Genomic DNA, 21,257 nt, shown 5'->3' on the forward strand with positions numbered 1-21,257 from the left:
TTTTGTCTCGTTAATATATTAAGAAGCATTTTATTTAAAAAATCAGATTTATTTTACAAATATTAGACTTATCGATTCGCAGCCTTAACCTGTGGTATTACAACAAGTAATAATAATAATATAAGTCCTTTCAAATGTATGATTTTTCTCATATATCCCTAATCAATAAAATTTCATAAAAATTTTAAATTTCTAATTTTTAAAATTATGTATTTAAAAATTTAGAATTTTTTTTATCCCGCACACTTTATCTTAAATATTTATAATTGTATTCAAGAATTAAATTTCAAATTTTTCGAGCTTAAAATAGTTTTCAGATATATAAATCCCATCTTAGTTTGTTTTGGATATGGAATGAAATATAATATTATATTACATATAAAATAATATTTCATTCTACATCTTTAATTTAATAAATTTATGATGAAATAAATGCAATTTTAAAATTTTATCTTATATTTTTAGTAAAAAAACTTCTATTTTATATTTATATATATATGTATATTGTGCTGATCCTTATATTTAAATATCTTTTAAATCTTTTGCCAATAAAAGGAATGCAAACATACCTTTCATTCTCTATTATTTAAATGTTTTATATTCCATTATTTAAATGTTTTATATTCCATTATTTAAATGTTGCTTAGTTATTGTTTTAAGTAAATTCTCTTATTAATATTCTCTCTTAGCATGATTCATTTACTGAATTCTTTAAAATTTAATTTTTCAAATAGATAATTCATTTCTATACTTAAATTAGACTAAAGAAAACTTTAAAATTAAATTTTACAACTTTTAATATAAAATTATGAATAAATGAAGGATATTTTTTGGAAGGTTAGATCTACATAATGTTTTTGTTTAAAATATTTTGTTTCGAAGTATTTCAATAAAATCTTTTATTACTACTTGTTTTCGATGTAATAATATGAAATGAATCAAAAGTTTTGTGAGAATTAAATGAAGGATTTCTTATCCAAAAATGATAAATAGAACACCTCATTTTGTAAAATCTTGCTTCTTTATTCTTTTCATCAAAAAATTGGCGATTATTTATAGCAAGACCCTCATCAAAATTTGATGACAAAGGTCCCGATTACATTATTTATGTTTTAAAAATTATTTTCCCTTAAGTTATTTGCTTTTACAGCAAAAAAATAAATAAAATAACAATTAAAAATCTGTCGAAATTTTTAAAGCAAAATACATTATTTTTAAAAATAAGTAATTACGGCAAAGCTTTTGTACACAGATTACAAAAAATACCTGTTCAATTTTCTAAAATTTCAAATATAATATTTCTGAAACAATATTTTTCCCAACTGAATTTTTGTATGTACTGCACATTGAACAATTTTAACTTAAAAGTTCTAGAAAAAAATAAATTCATATAATCAATTCGTTTAAATGACAACGATACTTATAATCTTGAAAACTAAACATTTTACCCTGAAAAATATTGGAAATAATTTCAAATTTATCAATTCGGCATTTCCTAAAATAACTTACATTCTCAGAAATCATAAGGTATCTTTCAATGTCTTCCGACCTCAGTATCTTAATACTTAAGTTGAAGATTGGGAAATTTCTCATCTTATGAATGAACGATAAAATCATCCATTTAATACAGAAACTTTGTCAGTCATCGGATCTATTTTATCAGCGGCTGTGTTAAAAGATATTCGCTAGAACTGATGATTTCTGCACTTTAGTCGAAATAATGTTGGAAATAAAATTATATAACGCAATCATGTATCGCTCTTAAATATTATTGCTATTAGTTTTATAACCATTCTAATATCATTAGAATAATATTTAAATTTCAAAAATCCCTCAAAATTTAGAACAATGTCAGAATATACGATGAATTTAATTATTATACAGTTAAAATTTTGAGATTATCTAATGTAAAAATAATTCTATTGATGCTCTGTTTCACCAAATTCGGAAGTTTTAATTATTAAATGGATATTTTCATTTGGAGATTTTTATTTAAATTCAAAATTCTGATTGGTACTTTACTTTCCAGTACAAGTTGAAAATTTATGATTGTTTTCTGTCAGTTAATTTATGACTGTTGGGCGAAATCACTTCAAAATATATTATTATTTGTTTAGTATTAGATCTTTTATTCCTATTTGCATAGTATTTTTTAAAAGACTTTTGCTCTGAGTAAGAATCGTCTTAAAGTAAGAAAAATTTGTTTTTAGTTATTCTTTAAATATTTTTCAACTCAAATTTCGGAAAATATCTGTTTTGGGAAAACTCCGGTATTGATGGATTCTGCATTATTCAAATAATAATGTTTATTAAATTGCTGGGCTATGAAAGAAAACATTGGAAAATATAAATAGCACAGTACCAAAAAAAAAAAAAAAAAACTTTCTTTTCTTTTTGAATGTAATAAAAAGTCTAAAAAATAACGAAATCAAAAATTCATAACATCCCGACGACAGTTCATTATTCTTTATTGTTAAGTCAATGTTAACTATTTGAATTTTAGAGAGTTTTGTACCTAATCTTGCATTATGAATTTTTCAACATCCATTATAATTTTATTTGCATGAGACATGCTTTGATTAATTTTTCATATTAAGATTCTTACACTTCTTTTAGAAGTAGTGCTTTTGAGGTGATATTTCAACTTCTACGCAAAAGGGATTCAGATTCAAAACTCGACTACACCAAAGAAACATCGTTTGAATGGGTTGGTGTACACTAAATCTACTGAAGCCAATAGCTGTCTGAAGTTTGGAAAACAGTTGCCGCATCATATGTCGTACTCATCATTTTCAGTTAAAAAATACGAGATCCCAAAGAACCCCTCATATCAATTCGAAATTGGTTGTAGATATAACTAAACTAGCCTTATCATTTTTCCGGTGACAGCACTCTTTTTCGACGAAAACGATTTTCAAGGAACCATTTTCATTAAAAAAAATTTGTCGAATGCCAAATCAAATGCGAAGTATAAGCCCCAAATTGTAAAGATTAAAAAGAAATCTATGACAAGTTATTTACTTTGTGAGTTTTGTGAAAAAGAACAAAATCTAAGTCAAGGTATTTTCTTAGCAATTTTCTTATTACAAATACTGAAAAAACAGAAATAAAAATATTTTCGAATTCCAATATTATTCGACATGATCCAATTTTGAATGGCGACCTCCAGTGTCATACTCCGTTTTAGATTGATGCTCTTTCTCGAAACTACATGAAACTGAATAGAGAGATAAAAGTTATATAATGTAATCATGAGAAGCTTTTATTATATAACTCTGTTTTTTTTACCCATTTCTCTTTTTAGAATTTGATTTTCGATGGGGTTTTTTTTCAGAATACAATATGCAAGAACGTCTAAAGTTTGAATTAAATGTATAGCTGAGCTATATATTCGAAATACAATGTATGCATGCATAAACAAAAGTTTAGTATCAAACAGAGAATAGTACCCAAGCACTCGAATATGCATTATATTCTCAGTACTAAAATTAAAGAATGTTATAATATGATAAAAGATGTAAAATGTTAAAAAAGTAGGTGATTTTCATAATTTGATTATTTGTAAAATGTACATATTCTAGTAATAGTTTAAAAGGAATTAGAATGAATGTTCAAAATTCCTTTATAATAAAGTGAATAATTATACTTTCACTCACATAACAATTCTTTAAGCTTTATAGGTATATGTACGTAATATACTAATATTTTAGACCTGATTTGTCTACTTCTGAAATATTTTTTTAAAGAATTTCCTCTCATTTAAAGCAACGAAAACATAGACACAAAAAATAGTATTTAATCTATACTTATAATAAAGCTCAATGTGTGTGTGTGTGTGTGTGTGTGTGTGTGTGTGTGTGTGTTGGCGCTCTACAGGCCAGGTCATTTGACATATAGCTATCAAATTTGGTACATGTATACCTTAGAGGTCGGGAATGTGCACCTGGGGTCCCTTTTTTTGAAATTTTAATTAGAATTTTAATTATTAATTAAAAACTAACTTTCCCGCCAAAAAAATCTTCCATTTCCCCCAACGCCAAATGAGTAAGGCTTCCGTTTCTTTTTTCTCCCAACAGTAATGAGGCTAGGGTTAACATTTTTCGTTAGATTATGTCAAACGATTCTGTTTATTTTCTTAATGTTTGATGCATTTAAAATTAAACATTGTTAATTAATCCATGTTTCAGATTCATTCTGAAGTACTTTTGAATTAAAATAACACAGAATAAAAGAAATTAAAAATGTATAATCTGCATAGCGTTACCCCAACTGGCGTAGAAAAATTCACGCATTTGCGTTACCGTAAAAGGTGAAGAAAATTCACGCATGCGCATTGTGTTCTGATTGTTGGCATGGCAACCATTATCAACGGACGATTTAAACTACTTTTAGGTTAGTTGTATGCTTTTGTAAGTAAATTGTATTTATGTTAGTTATATATTTTTTGTATATGCTTATAGTTTTAAGTACATCGTTTTTTAAGTAGTTTTTTTTAACCTGTTTTCAATGATTTAAATTATTTTTAGGTTAGTTGCATGCTTTTGTAATTAAATTGTATTTATGTTAGTTTTATATTTTTTTGTATATGCTTATAGTTTTAAGTACATCGTTTTTTAAGTAGTTTTTTTTAACCTGTTTTCAATGATTTAAATTATTTTTAGGTTAGTTGCATGCTTTTGTAATTAAATTGTATTTATGTTAGTTTTATATTTTTTTGTATATGCTTATAGTTTTAAGTACATCGTTTTTTAAGTAGTTTTTTTAAACCTGTTTTCGACCTATTATTTTAAAAGATTCATTTTATTTTTTTAGTGTTTGATGCATTTAAAATGAAACATTGTTAATGAATCGATCTGTTCATGATGAATCTGAGAAAATTTTGTTGACAAATTCTTGATATATTACATAAATTAAGATAGATATTCTTTAGTGCCCATAAAGTTTAAACGCTTAGTAACTCTATTATCAGTAATCATATTATTAAAAGAAACGCTTTGTTTCAGTAAAATATATTATTATATTAATTGCAGATTAATCATTTACACTTTAATTTAAAGCATAAATTCTACGAGGGGTAACAGAAAATTAGAGAGATGCATATCACGTTATGACTGAAGGCCTTTGTAATATTATGAGTGAATTATATGACTATCAAAATTTGAAGTTTTAAAATATTTTGCTGAAGAATCTATTAAAGTTGGAATTGCGTAAAATGTTTAATGGTATGATCGGAGTTTAACCCCCTGCTTTGCGAAAATTTTAAAAATCGCCAACAATGGCTTTGCGAAATGTTCGAAGCAAAGGAGCAGATGTTCAATTATAGTGCATAATAAAGATTGCCAGCTTTGGCGCGTTATCGCAACTTGGCGAAGAAGGGGGTTAAACTCCGGTTCAACCTATTTAATTATTAAAATTTAAACGAACATTAAGATTGGCGAACCGGCTGGTCGCCAAAGGCGGCTAGTATACTAATATTTTAGACCTGATTTGTCTACTTCTGCAATATTTTTTTAAAGAATTTACTCTCATTTAAAGCAACGAAAACATAGACACAAAAAATAGTATTGAATATATTATAAACGCAATAATTAAAACAGCGAAAAGCATTGTTGTAAATTATACTTAAGAATATTTTTAAATACTCATTAAAATTAGAAATATACTATACGGAAATAAAATGTATATCACTGAAATACTAATTTTGTTAAATTTTAAAATGATTTAATGTTAGCGATAATATGCTTCTAAATTATTTCAGAAAAATAGTAACATTTTGATTCATATTTAATTAAAAAAACAACCCCTCTTTTAGTGAAGACTGTGATGAATTTAATCACTATTCAATGCACATCACTAGGCCCGTCTTTTAATAAACTGATCAATTCGGATAAATTTCAACACGTTAAGGATTTATTTAAAATTCATCATTTTTTATTTTATTAATTTTGTGAAAATGCATTTATTCTGATTTGTTTTCTATGACTTTAGATTGCCTAGCATCCATGTTTATATAAAAATAAGTGAAATAAAGATTCTATGTTTATAAATATTTCAATAATTAAGTTAACGTAATGTGACATATAGGAACTTGGCTAGTTATATTTATTAAAATGATAATATTTTCATATTATCTTAGAATTCGTGGAATTTATATTTTTTAATAACCTAACGCAAACTATTGAATCAATCATTCTCATCACGGATTTGAATCACAGTCTACTTGAATAATCATGGTAATTGTTGATTAAAATCTGTTAGAAATAATATTGAGAGACTTTTTTAAAAGTGGTATCAGTAAGTTTCACGAGTTATAAGAGAAGTCTGAAAAAACATGCCATAACTGGATTTTGCAGAATTTTTCTTCTATAAGCCCGATTCAAAACAAATCAGATGATGAAGGTTTATTTTAAAACTTTTGGATGTATATTTTGGCAGCACTTTTGGTAGTTCGCTTGAGAGGGATATTATGCGACTTACATAACGATTATACGATTTACGATTTACATAACTAGGTGTTGAAAAACTTAGTTCGAAATTTCGGTTGAAAAGCCTGCCTCTAAATCGAAATATTGCTAATAGTAATGTTGCTAAGAATAATACTGATAAGGGACAGCTTTTACATAGATACTCATTCTCAAAATATAAGCATTCTTAATATGCAGAATAAATAATAATTTATATTTCTACATCAGAAATGGATATTTAGTTTTCATTACAAAATTTCTTTATATAAAGTAAATAATTATATTTATGTTACATGAATAAACAAAATAAATTTCTAAAAAAATTAAAAAATTGAAATTTTTATACATTTTTCCGATTTTATTATTTATATTTAATAAAATATTTCTGATACATTATCATTTTTAAATAAAAAAAAAGTATCTATATGAAAGTATATGATCTAAAACAATAGTATTTAAGGCTTCATAACATAGTCAGTTTTGGTGATAAAAGGATAGAACTTTTTCTGTTTAAAATTTTAGTTTGTAAAAAAATCTGTATTAAATATAATTAATAGAATGTATCAAAATTTACTTGCGAAATTTTTTCATTATATATTAATTGACTGAAATATTGAATATTTCAATATAAAATATATTTCATTACTATGTTTAAAATATATTTCCTTCTGGTAATATTTGCCAGTTTAGATATTTGTAGGTTATACACATCAGCTAATATTTATAGGTTTAGACATCAGCTAATCTTTTTAGGTTTAGACATCAGCTAATATTTATACGTTTAGAAGTCAGCTTTTAAGATACGATGATAATGGACAATTTTAATACTTGTATTATCATATCTATGTTGTTTGTATCTCTTACTAGGTTTTAATATACAGATGCCAGATGTACCTTGAAACTCTATATTGAAATGTTAAGTACATTGGGAAGATACATAACATGATGGACACTTTAATTAGCACGTATTTGGCTAGTGAATAGTTTCGGTAAATTTTTACTGAATTAAAAATGCGCTAAATTTTTTAATACTATAATAAAAAGAAAAGAATGATTTAAATTTAAAAGAAAAAAATAATTGATTTTCATAATGTCTCAGTGGTTAACATTTTTTAATTTTGTGAAGATACTAAAATAAAAAATACTGATCGGTTTAAGTATACAAATTAAAAAAATCCTTTCTAATATTTCTCTCATCAATTGCTTAATCAAATACTTCCTCTGCATTTGAATTCATTTCTAATCTAACCCATTTAACTATCTTGATATCTAAAGCAAATTAAGTTAGGAGTTATTTCCTGAGGTATATAAAGCGTTTTCTTCATCAGTTTATTTTACCCATGCATTATTCATCTCACTGATTCACAAGCTGTTTAATTCTGATATAACCGGTGCAGTTCAGTGAACCTCTCCGCGGAGCGTTAACCCGAATGCCGGCACTGGTGTTGGAATGAGGTATTTATCAGACAAAAACCTCCACGGGCCTGATCGAAATTTGGTCTTTTGTCACCATCTGAGCACAAACATGCGATAAGATATCCCCCATCTTAAGGTCACTGAACAACAAAATCTATGTCCATTTTTTCATCACGATTCATATCTCTTCCTTTAGTATATTGACCTGAGATGTTTCACCATCCAAAGCGTGTAGGTAACATGTACAAGATGATTCAAAATGGCCAAAAGCTGTAATTTAGATAAATATTGTGAAAGTTAAGGGAAAGTTAAACATGGGCATATCGATATGCCGTAGATAGATGCTATTATTTAAATTATGCAACCAACACGTGTTGCCTGAATGGCTAGAGTACAAAAATGAGTAATGCTTATCATAAAAAATAAGTTATATATCATAAGGGCAGAAGATATGCCATAACAATTTATTAAAATAATTTCGGTTATCGCACTTTCTTACAGATTGATGCTGAATCACCAGATGTATTAACCTCTCTTTATGTAGCATCTTTTTATATCTTATTAATCTGTTTTGAGTTTATATTTTTTTTTGTGATAAATCAGCATCTTACGATATCTTCATTGATTAAGAATTAAGAATTGCTTTTTTTCATTGAAGTTTCTAAAATATTATTTGCACTATGTTATATTTCTTGATATCGATATTTTTTTTTGTTCTGTTAAAAAATAACATCTGAATTTTTATTATACTGATTTCTTGATAATTGTTAACATTTTAACTTTATTAAATGGAAATTATATAAAGATTAAAAAGCCTATATCATTGTCGTTATCATTACTTTAAATTTCTCTAAAAAGCTTATATATGTTCACAATTTAAATCTTAATAACGCCGAATTTTCAGTTAGGTTCTTATTTGTGAAAATGTATCAGTGCATGAACATTATTTTATGATCATTCCTTCATTATTGAAAAATTTTCTAAATTTTCTAATAAAAATATTCATTTGCTCTGATTTTTTATCTAATGGTCTCATGCTTTCTAATTTAAAAAATAGGAAATTAGTGGTTAAAACTTTAGATTACGATAATTTTTTTCTCTCCAAATCTAAAATGGTTTAAAATTCGTAAATACTTTAAGATTGGAAATGTCAATATAAATTCAATAAATCCCATTCACAATTGAAAATTCACAACTGAAAAAAAAATGTATGATCATTCCTCCTTGAAAAATTTTCTAATAAAAATATTCATTTGCTCTGATTTTTTATCTAATGGTCTCGTGCTTTCTAATTTTAAAAATACGAAATTAGTGGTTAAAAATTTTGATTATGATAATTTTATCTCTCCTAATCTAAAATGGTATAAAATTCTTAAATACTTTAAGATTGGAAATGTCAATATAAATTCAATAAATCCCATTCACAATTGAAAATTCACAACTGAAAAAAAAATGTATGATCATTCCTTCTTGAAAACATTTTTAATAAAAATATTCATTTACTCTGATTTTTATCTAATGGTCTCATGTTTTCTAATTTTAAAAATAGGAAATTAGTAGTTAAAACTTTTGATTACGATAATTTTATCTCTCCTAATCTAAAATGGTTTAAAATTCGCAAATACTTTAAGATTGGAAATGTCAATATAAATTCTATAAATCCCATTCACAATTGAAGGATCGCAATATAGAGTAAATAAATCGTTGAACAACAATCGTAAGTTCAAAATACAAATCAAAATTGTCAATGCTGTATTTTTAATGGGTTCAAAATATTTTATAAGTAATAGATATTTCATTGCTAACAAAAACATATTATTTATTTCATTCTCTTATTGTAATTGCTTATATATTAATTTTATATAATTGCTTATATATTAATTGCTTATAATTATTGTATATATTTAGCAAAACCTAAAATTTCTGATTTGCAAATCGTAGCAATACCTATCGTTTTAATTCATCCAAAATAGGAATCGTTATTAGGGGGTAAAAAGATTTTATTAAAAATATCTACATAATTTAAACACAAAAAATATTCATTAGAACAGATAATAGCTATTTATTAGTAATAAAAAATAAAAGATAAAATTAAATAGCACCTAATCGTAAGAACTTCATTCGTTGAATATCAAAATAAAACAATGAAAAAAAATTCTCAATGAAACTTGCAACGAGAAGAAGAGAAAGAAAAAAAAGACGATTAATTGCACGCTAAAATATACTTCATTTAATTGGTTGCATGTTATATAAACTAATAACAAATATATTAAAAGTTTATATAAATATATTAACTTTCAATACATGTTATATAAAATATTAACATATATTTAAAGTTATAACTATTAGCTTATTACTTGTCACAGCATATCTCTTCGACAACTTTGAGCTAAAATTTGCATAGGATTCTTTTTTTTCTTGTGTTTTTTTTTCTTTATATTCTGCTAAAAACTAAATCTACCTTTTCACTCAAACTGCAATTGTAGAATATGAAAAACTATGAATTTCTTACGCATGAACACGAATATTGTATTTTATTTTATCTCTATTTGTATTTAATTCAAAGTAAGAAAAAAATGTCAGCTAATGTGTTATACAAAAAGCACATTTTTGAAATCCATTTGTAAAAGGTAAACTTCAAATATGTCTTCAAAAGAGACATCATTTATTCACTTTTAAAAAAGCAATGCTAATAAACCAAACTTCTCCCTTTCTGTATAGTTATCTGTAAAAGGCATCATTACATTTTATAAACAACTATCGTTGAATTTTTCGAAAATTATTTGATATTATTATATGATATAAATCTTGATATCCAATTCATCAAAACATCTATATGTATTTTATGCCCAAATGTTATTATTTCTTAAAAAATTATGAAAATCTATTAGAATCTGACTTTATATAGCTAAACTAAACTGAATTTATCATTATTTACGAATCATCCCTATAAATCTATATATGTCTGTATTAGAGTCATAGCGAGGGCTTGAATGAATAACCGTGACAATATCACAGTCCAAGATTACCCACATGGACCCAAACTATTTCTATAGCAACATCTGAATTCTAACGCATCATAATATATCTGAATTTATTTTTCAAAATAAAAAATTTTAAATCATTGCAAGATGAGATGTTGTGTATTTTTAGAACTGGTCGACGCATGATTAACTCAATAAATCCTTGGTTTTGTCTATACTGCAGTGTTATTTTGATTACTCACACATCATCAGATGATATTGGAAAATAAAATAATTACCAGATGCAAAAGAATCTGGTAATGGCTCGGATTTAAAAAACGATTTGCTTCAGCAGACGATAAATGATTTAATTCAGAAAATAATTTTAAATAGATCATTTTTATTAAAATTATTAATCAGTAGATTAATTTAAATACATATTTGAATGCATGGGAGGATTTATTTCTTGAAATTTCAAAATTTTTACTGAGTTTGGAATAGCTAATATTGGTATTCCAGACAGTTTTATAAAAATGCAATATTTTTTTATCAGATTCTTTATTGCGTGTTTACAAGACTAGTAAATTAAATAAAAGTTGTTTTTATAAATTTTTATTTTTATAAAACTTTTTGTGTTTTTATAAACTTTTACTTTCAATTTTATTATTAAAATTTCATTTTTATAAATATTGTAGAATTTTATAAAAACCTTTTTTAATTCACCACTAAATGAATGGCTTCATCACTTACGAAATCAAAAGTTAATTACATTTATTCATTTACTGCTGATCAAGTACTGAAAATATTAAAATATTATACTCTCATCTAAAATACACAAGTGTGCTAAATTTCAGCACTATATCTCATCAACATGTATGTAAAAAAATTGAATACAAAAGTTTATAAAGATAAAGATGAAAGATAAATAAAAATTTGCTTTATATGTTATAAAGATGAAACAAATTAAGTTAAATAAAAATGTTTAAAAAAGTGGATTAGGAAATGAAAAGTTGATCACTTGATAAAATTTCAATAATTCGTTGTAATACTGATCGTTCATTTTAATTCAGGAAAAACATGGCGGACTTTCTTTTTTCTTTTGCACATCTTAATCGTTCAACATTTGAGATCGTACATGTAAGCTCTTGTAACGGTAAATGCTTTATTTAAATGCTGGTTTAAGATAATTTTTGAATTTATTTTTCTTGGTCCTATTTTTCCCAATATCTTCGGATTTTCAATTAAAATAGGCAATTTTGAATTAAATTAGCAATTTGGACTAAATAAAGCAATTTTAAATAATGAAAACAGAGAAAATAAATTTTTTAGTTTTGTTTTACATTTCATACATAAGTTTTTAAAAGAGTAGATAGAATAAATACTTCAGGTTTTTCGAACTATGAGAACATAATAACGGATAGAAATGAAATTAAATATATTTTTGACTGGTTAAATGATAAAGAAAATATTAAGAAGAAAATTTGTTTTTGTGAGAATTTGTTCTTCTGCTGAAAATTCTACCGAAAAAAAAATGCTAAAATATTGATGAAATAAAAAATAAAACAATATCGATGTTGCTCGTATCGCTTCATCTTATTTACTCGAAATTTTTTTTCTTAGATTATTTTGAGAAAAGTAATCACAGTAATCTAATAAACACTACATTTTTCTAAAATAAAGTCAGAATAACCTTTCCCTTTATTCTAGAAAAAACATTAATAATAGTATATGTATAAAAAATAATGTCGAAACGATTGCTTTTTATTTTTGAAGGCAGAAGTGATTAAATAGATTTTTTTTTACAGAGATATCTTAACATAAATCAAAATAAGTGTAGTAGCTATTTGACAGACATGATCTAATTTTTTAACACAAATATTTATCAATTATCATTACTTTATGGCGCAGTTCGATCTAAATAATGTGCTTAATCATCCTCAGATATGTTCGATCATGGCCATTATAGCTTTATAAAAATGTTTGAATGTTGAAAAGTTGATTTAGTTTAGTTTAAAATGCTCTTAAAAACTATTCTACAGAAGACTATAAAAAAGTTCATATAAAAGGCAAGTGTTGTCTTTTATCTGATATTTTATGAAGTAAATATTTATAGTTCAAAGGATTCAATATCTAATATTTAAAAAAAGAGATAGGTTGAAACATGTATATAAACTGTAGCAAAAAAGACGTTGATTTATTTTTAAAAAAATCCTTTTATTTTTCTTTAGTACAAATCTGTACTTTAAAAGTAAATTAGTATATGTCTAATTTTTCTGATAATGGTATTTTTTATTCATTATTAGAAGAAACACTTTTTAAATGTTCTGAAAGTTACTATAACTTCCAGAACTTTTATAAGATTTTAAAAATCGGAAGTTAATAATATTGGTTGCTGGTTTTGCAGCTGAAGCAGCCGGTTGCATAAGTTATCTCAACCAGCTTGGCAGAGAAATAAAGTGCTTTTTAAAACGTTGAATACTGCATGCGATATGTGACTCTTTGGAAGGTCTTTTTTTCAGTGAAATGTAAGAATTGTTTTTTACATTAGTTTGCGCCTGACTTACAAGATTATAACATATATATTCTTAAGGATTATGAAATCAAGGAAGTGCATAGAAGTTTTTTAATACCAACTTAGGCAATTTTAGTTTTTAATTTTAAATTCTGTCTTGGAAAAAAATGGCCCGAAAAAATCCTCACTCTCATTTAATTTCTTACGAAAATAGGTTAAAAAGTGGATAGAGGAAAGTTGTAAATGGCCACTGATGATTTATAATCATTAATGACATATCTAAGGCCTATGAAATTAGCAAAATTGGACTGGGGAGTAGAGAATTCACTGACGTTACTTAATTACATTAAATACATAGACTACTAAATGATTTCAGGCCTAAAATATTACAATATTCGCAGTTAAGTGGTAAGTTTCAAATTTACTTGTGAAACAACTATTAATTGAAGACCATGTCGATTAATTATTTTTCACAGACAGCTTGTTATCTACCAAGTATCGTGATTTTTTTAAAATCTATTAACATACCAACTTATATAACATGACTAAGCAGAAATATCCAAAAGTAATACATTCATTTTTCATGAAGTATAATTTTCTATTTTTGTCACGTTGCGGATCACGGATTGTTTCATAACACATTACGTAAGTAACTATGCTTCGCCGGATGAATGCTATGCATGTCAGGTTCAGGAGCATTCGACGTCACACGAAAGATAATTTCAATGTCGATCAGTTCATCATGTGTCTTTTTTACAAAATCTTGTAGTGTGTTTACTGCACTAGAAGATAAGATGCGAACTTTAACAGTTAATGTGAATATATCACGTGATCACTTAGTGGCGATATCAGAATGTAATTGGGTGAGAAAAACCTGCACAGGAATATTCAAGTTTTTAGCAGAAAACAAAATAATAATAATACTAGAAAAATTCTCTGAAATGTTATTTATCTCCATATTCCGAGAAATATTATTCCTCCATTAAATTTAAATATCATGTTTTTAAACTTGGAAGGGTGATATAATTCTTACTTTAAGGCAATTTTATCAGAAAGTTCAATTTATCTACCATAAATATTGAATGCTACTTTTAATTCTATATACAGAAAGGTTTTTATTAATTAAATAGGGTATAAAGTTAAATCCTTTATTTAAGAAAAATCCATAAAATCACCGAAATTGAAACTCTTCTTAATTACTCATTAGGTAAATTATGCAGAAAGTCAAATGAATTTAATTATTGAATAAAATTTATCCTTTCTTTAGCCAGGAATTTTTTAAAAAAAGAGTTAAGAAAAGATCTATCTAAATATCATTTCCTATAATTGGCATCTTTTAATATCTAATTCCAATAACTTTCATTATATAAGATCGAACATCTGTTTAGACCAACACCGAGTTTTCATCTAAAGTTGTTAAATCATCAAGAATGAAGAAAAATCCTTATAGAAAATATAAAAGCTGGAAGGCAGATTTCAACTTCCTCTTTTCAAGTTTATCGCTGACACATATCGCTAGATACACTATATTTTTCTCAATTTGGATCATTACCTATAAACGACTCTAACATTTTCTGATGCTTTTAAAATCAACTTCATTGCTTTCTTAAGAATTGCGTGAAGACTACACAAAACTAATATTTGTATTTTACTACTTATTTGTATTGTCAAATTATTTGAAGGTTTCTCGTCATTAATGTAATTGAAATGCTCTGTATGTGTGTGTGTGTACATTTACCCCCAATAACTTTAATTATTTGATATCAAAGAATAATGCAATTAAAAATTCTTTGTGTTGTTTAATATTTTGCTAAAAACAATTTTAGAAATAATTAAACCCATATTAAAATTCAAGAAATGTTTCTAAGAAATTTGCTGCAAAGGCTATTAAAAAGTAATTTAGGATTTCGAATTTAAATATCTAATACGGTAAATTTAAATTTAAACATATAATCATGATTGACTGTATCAGTGATGCTTCATATCAAAATAAGCCTTGAAATTTTAATTTTCAATTTCCATATTTAACTAACCATTCATAATTAAGATTCATAAAAAATATTAATTTTATGTTTTTGAAAACCTATATCTAAAAAAAATCAATTTCATTGTTTTGAAATAAGCAATAAAATATTTCGTTGCTTAACAAATAATATCATTTGTAAAAAAATTTCTTAATCTTAAAATAAGGATGAGGATTCGATTTTTCAACCAATAATGAATAATTCTGGTTTTTTCATATCTGGTTCTCACCGGAAAGTCTTTAAAAACAAAAAATGCTTTCATTTAGTTTTTTTGTGTTGTGCAAATGTTTATCAATAAAATGTTATAGCTTACCCCTTGAATAGTTTATTTGCATCCTTGCAGTTTGATGTTAAATGAAAAAAAAATCATATTTATTTCTTATATTTTCATAAACACTATTGAATAACCTAACAGTGATTACATTGGATGCATTATGAAATAAATATACCAAAAAACCAGCATTAAAGACCCATCTTATTCCATTCTTGTTAAGACGTACTTTTTATTTCAGATCAACTGAATTTATGGATGTTATACAAAGAAGACTACTCTTGGAAGGTGAGATTTGGAATCGATGAAAAATTCTATCTGAATTTAAATAATTTATCTGCAAATGCCAAGTAATTTCACTACGGTTACTCTGTTTAATGAAGATTGAATTCGATATTGGAAATGCGAATGATAGCATAAGTACAGTAAAAAAAAAAAAAAAAAAACGAAGATAATAAATCAATTAATCTTCAAGTATTTTTCAGCCATCTATCAGTCTATAGTCCCATATTATTTGAACTAATAGAGAAAAAGATGTTTTTTAACTGGAAAATTTTTTGAAATTAATTAGAAATTGTAAATAAGTTCGCATGCATATTATTGCAAACATCGTTAATCAACAAATTTCCAAGTATTTTTTTTCTAAGTATGATTTTAATTTTAGAAGTACAAAGGCACTAGGAATATCATCTTGCTCTGTTCCCTTCTACAACCATGGGCGATTCCAGAGGTATGCAGTCCGTGCCGCGGCACAAGCTGCCATATGTAGAGATTTGACCTTACTTTGAACCAACAAAAGTTTACGCATATATTCAGAAATACAGAGGGGCTCATCTCAATCATTCGGCACAGGGCTCCACCTTCTATTAATTGGATCATATATGCCATTAAATCTAATGTTCATAGATGTTTTAAACTTCAATAAATTGAAGTACAGCTTAACAGAGAGTATTAATTTTATATGCGCTTTTATATATGAATTTTGGGTACCCTACGTACGATTATTTATATGAATTTTGCGATTATTTATATGAATTTTGGGTACCCTACGTGATCTCCGTTCGCTTCATTCACTCACCTTATATTTAAGCATTTCTGTTAGTAATATTTCACAAATACATTTATTACTAAAAGCAAAATTGTTTCAATTATGTAAATTAAATGAACTACTAGCATTAATTTTCTATCAATTACTGAAAACTACATGAGTAATTTCCAAAATTAAAATTTTCAAACAGCAGAGAGATATTTATGTGAATCTTAGAAAATAAAAATATATAATTATAAAATGTTTAAAAATCGAAATTAAATATTCTTTTCTTTTTCTGTTTTGATAAAATGAGTTTAATCATAATTAGTTGCCATAATATTAATAACAATGAAATAATCGCCAGAGATGGCAAATATTAACAAGTTTAATTTTGTCAGGCCAATCATCTTTGATGATTATCACAAAAATATACCATATTATTTTTACTTTAACAATAATGACACAGGATTCTGAGTTTTTAGCTATACTTCATGATGGCAAAATTCATTGGCTATGTTCCTATCGTTCTGAAATTTCAATCCGTATATACAAAAGTGCTTTACATCTCTATATCGGTCATATGAATGCTTTAACACTTTCAGTTGCATTAAATTCTCGTTTCGGCACTTTCTGTTTATAATCAACTTAAACTATTTTTTCATATTGTCTAACTAAAAAAAAAAGACTTTCTGGAAGCATGTATACAATCCAAACGTACGTTTCGTTGCTAAATGACAATTAACGAATTCGATTTGATTTTGCGTTTACATGAATGTTATATATAGAGAGAGCGAGAGATGTTTATTCATTTTCAATTATACTAATATGAACACCTGAAAAATGAACTAAAATGAAGCACTAATTGAAAGAGTTGAAAATTTAGAAATTACACAGATCTGAGAACAATATTTATTATCAAAAAACTATTTCTTGTTCATTTCCTTATTGTTATTTATTCGATGCATGCTTTCAGGACAAGGCTCGCTTCGGTATCAAGAGTCCATAGTTGAAGAGTTTGGCAAAGCGAGGTGTGTATTCTGTATCAGAAAAATGCTCGAGTTGATTTGTATTCTGTTCCTGTTTTTCCTTAGCCTAATTTACTCTAGAGGTTGTTGCGACATTCGAACTTTTATCGGCAAGAATTTTTCATCGCCAAACAAATAAAAATGTAGTAAATATCACATGATACTTTATAGAATGCGTCATTTTCTTGAAGGAATGTATGAGAAAATGTGCAGTCGCTTATATTTTATATCTTACTTGGCTTGTTTTTGTGATGAGATAAAACAAAAGTCTTGAAATGATTGTACACGCCCCTTAAAGAAAATCCGTGCCAAATTTAATTTAAATCGAGCAGATGTCAATCATATCTCCCAGTCATCAGAAGTTTTTGAACTTTCTAAATGTATTTTATTTACACATGGATTAAATTATTGAAAATTAAATTTAAAAAAAATAGCGTATTAAGAAACAATCAAAACCAATTTTACAATAACCATTGTACTTCTGATTTTTTAAAACTGTATTGGTTGAAGCTTTGCGGCTGCCGAAACGAGTAACTTTTGCAAGAATACAAAATACTGAAAAGTTAAATTGCCTCTCTCTAAAGTGAAATTGTTTTCTAAATTTAAACAACAAAAGCTTGAATAATTGAAATAAATAACCTTTGGGCTTATTCTCTAAGATGCATTTCAATTCTTAGTCAAAAGGTAATTTGGAATTAATTGCACGCCAGTCAATATGTACTAGATTTTTTTACAGTTCCTTTGTTCGATATAAAATTGCAATATGTTGAATTAATCTTTCACCATATTAAATAGAAAATTGTTCACTTCATTCCACTCTAATTCAGCTTCTAGTACAAGTAACTTCTTATCCGTTCTTATGAACATTGTTTATGTGAGTCAGTCATCAAAAATGAAGCCTAGTCATAGATTAAACAATATTTGAAAATATAAACATCTGTAACTCAGTGCTAAACTTTCTCATACATTATTAGCTTTAGAAGCAATAATAATCCTTATCCTGAACACCTAATGTATAGATGAAAATACTAAGTCCATTCTAAAATGGAATTATTGTACAAAATATGTTTCTTATACACATGCCCGCGCGTGAGTGTTTGTGTATGTGTTTATCCGCTTATATAAGGTTGTTTTAAAATTTACTCACAGGGTTGTAGCAGAGAATAAGAACATCATTTCATAATCATATAGAAAAACATGATCGAAAATACAATCCTCCAAGGGAAAAAAAGTATTAAGACATAACAAGAACATAATACGGTAAACAGAATAATTAGAAGAGTACAACCATTATAACAAAAATCAGAGAAAGCGTTCAAATATTCGCCCATTGGCGTTACTACAAACTTGCGATATATCTAAATCACGAATTGCTGTACATTTTCAAAGATATAAATAGCTTCATAGCATCAGTGATAGTGATTCGTGCCAATAGAAGCATATTAGAACCTACTAATGCTTCGTAAGTGACGACCTTCAAGGTATCGCAGAAAAAAATTCAGGCGATTTAGGGAGCAGCAATCAAGAAGACAATCATATCCAAATAATCTATGTCAAAAGACCAGTTTGGTATTGTGAACAATACTGCAGTGATACTGTGGCACTGCCATGTTCTGATGTATATCAGGGAATATCTGGTTGTTTGAATTTAATTTAAAATCATTCTCTATACATCAATACAGCAGCAGGTGTATTTTCGCTTCCTAGTCTTGAAGAAACGAATCATGTTGACCACACTCATATGATGTTTACGAGGAGAAATAGGCATGTGCTGACTTTGAAATGGGCTCATGATTCCGGTCGAGGGTTTATATCTACTTCCTTGATTTCTAAGTAGAGTTCCCAGATACCTGTATATGCATATATATCATACAGAAGAGGTGAACAGATTTCATTATGAGATACAAAAATGACATCTTCGCTTATGCTAATTTCTTCTCTAGCTTTGTTTAGTAAGAAATTCTCTCTAATCTGTAATGTTTCTGTTATTGGTAATACTGGAAACCGTTAAGGTGTACATTACCGAAGTAATCTGCGTATTAACTTATATGCTGTGTTCAAATTCGGAATAAACTACGAAATAACTATTTTCCACACTTTGTCGATGTAATGTTCACATTAATTTATACTGGATCGTGTTAAAGTTCAAAAGCTAGCTTGTCTTAATTCCTTTGATCCTTCCACTTATTTCTCTTTTAAATTTTTTTAAAAATTGTAATGCTCATCATCATCAGCTCAAAATGCCTTTCAGATTTAACTCGATATTGCCTGACATTCTGCAGATTGAACAATATCGTGGAAATGTCGTACAATATCTTGTACTAATAGGGATATTTCCTTTCATCCTTACTTTCTTGTAATTAGATGACTGTTATTATGATACAACGTTTGTCATTATATTTTATTTAAAATTCTTTGGTTATTGCATGATAGTGTTTCAATTGAAAGGCGTTGTATTTTTTTTTCAATACTTAATATGTAGTGTTTATTACATTACCACCTTGAATATTAATTTAAGCCCACAAAAATGTTCCTTTTATTCCCTTATTTTTGTTTTGGCAAGTGTCGAGTAGGTAATTTGAAGATAAAGTATTTGATGTGTCATTTGATATATTTTTCCGCATTTTAACTGATCGATTTCTTTAATTAGCACATGGTTCAGTTTCTTTACATTAGAAATAACTTAGCTTAGCTAAAAATCATATAAAGCTTACCCAGTTTTATCATTAAGTATCTTGTATAATTTTAGGACAATTTTTGAGTTTTTTTTTTATTTCCATTATCCCCATTATTAGTATTCATACTCATTTATTGACAGTTTTTCTTTTAAAAGAAAGGCATTCGGCATTCAAAATAGTTGAGTTTTGGCCTGGTTTAATACCCCAACATTTGTAAAATATATCATAAATCCCTCTGGTATTGCTTTAGAACAATTCACATAAATCTTAACTCTTTAATGCTGAATTTGAAAAACATTTTAGAATTATTTTTAAACTGGCTTTATCGCTAGATGATTAATATCAATATTTTATTGCAACTCTAGTGTTTCTATCATTATATTTATCAATAGATAATTTACTGCTGACTCTTTAAGACTTTTAAAATTTGAAAATGGAGAAAGATGTTTGTTTTAAGAATAAGTAGAGCCAGAAATAGTAAATAAATTACTTACTAAAATACGCAGAATTTTATTTCAAACATTTATAGTTATCTTTTATGGCTTAGATAAAAAAATAAATCAAAAATGCTAATATTTGATTAATCTCATCAAGTTGTACAAAAATGGAACCTAACTGAAATTGACAAATTAAAAGATGAAAACTACAATAATAAAAAATTATTATCAATAGCATTGATGAGAACAGATTTTTCAGCAAAATCTATGAAGCTTTCACTTCTTTTTGTTAAGTAAAAAAAAAGTGGCAAAATTTATATTGGCAGCATAAAAGCTCTGATAAAATTAAAAATGTACACACAAAATAATATCACCAATATTAAAACCTAAACCTGTTAAAAATTGAATCGATCAATCTAAAGAAAAAAAGCATATTC

Source organism: Argiope bruennichi, chromosome 1 (genome assembly GCF_947563725.1).
Source record: "Argiope bruennichi chromosome 1, qqArgBrue1.1, whole genome shotgun sequence".
Lineage (NCBI taxonomy): Eukaryota > Metazoa > Arthropoda > Arachnida > Araneae > Araneidae > Argiope > Argiope bruennichi.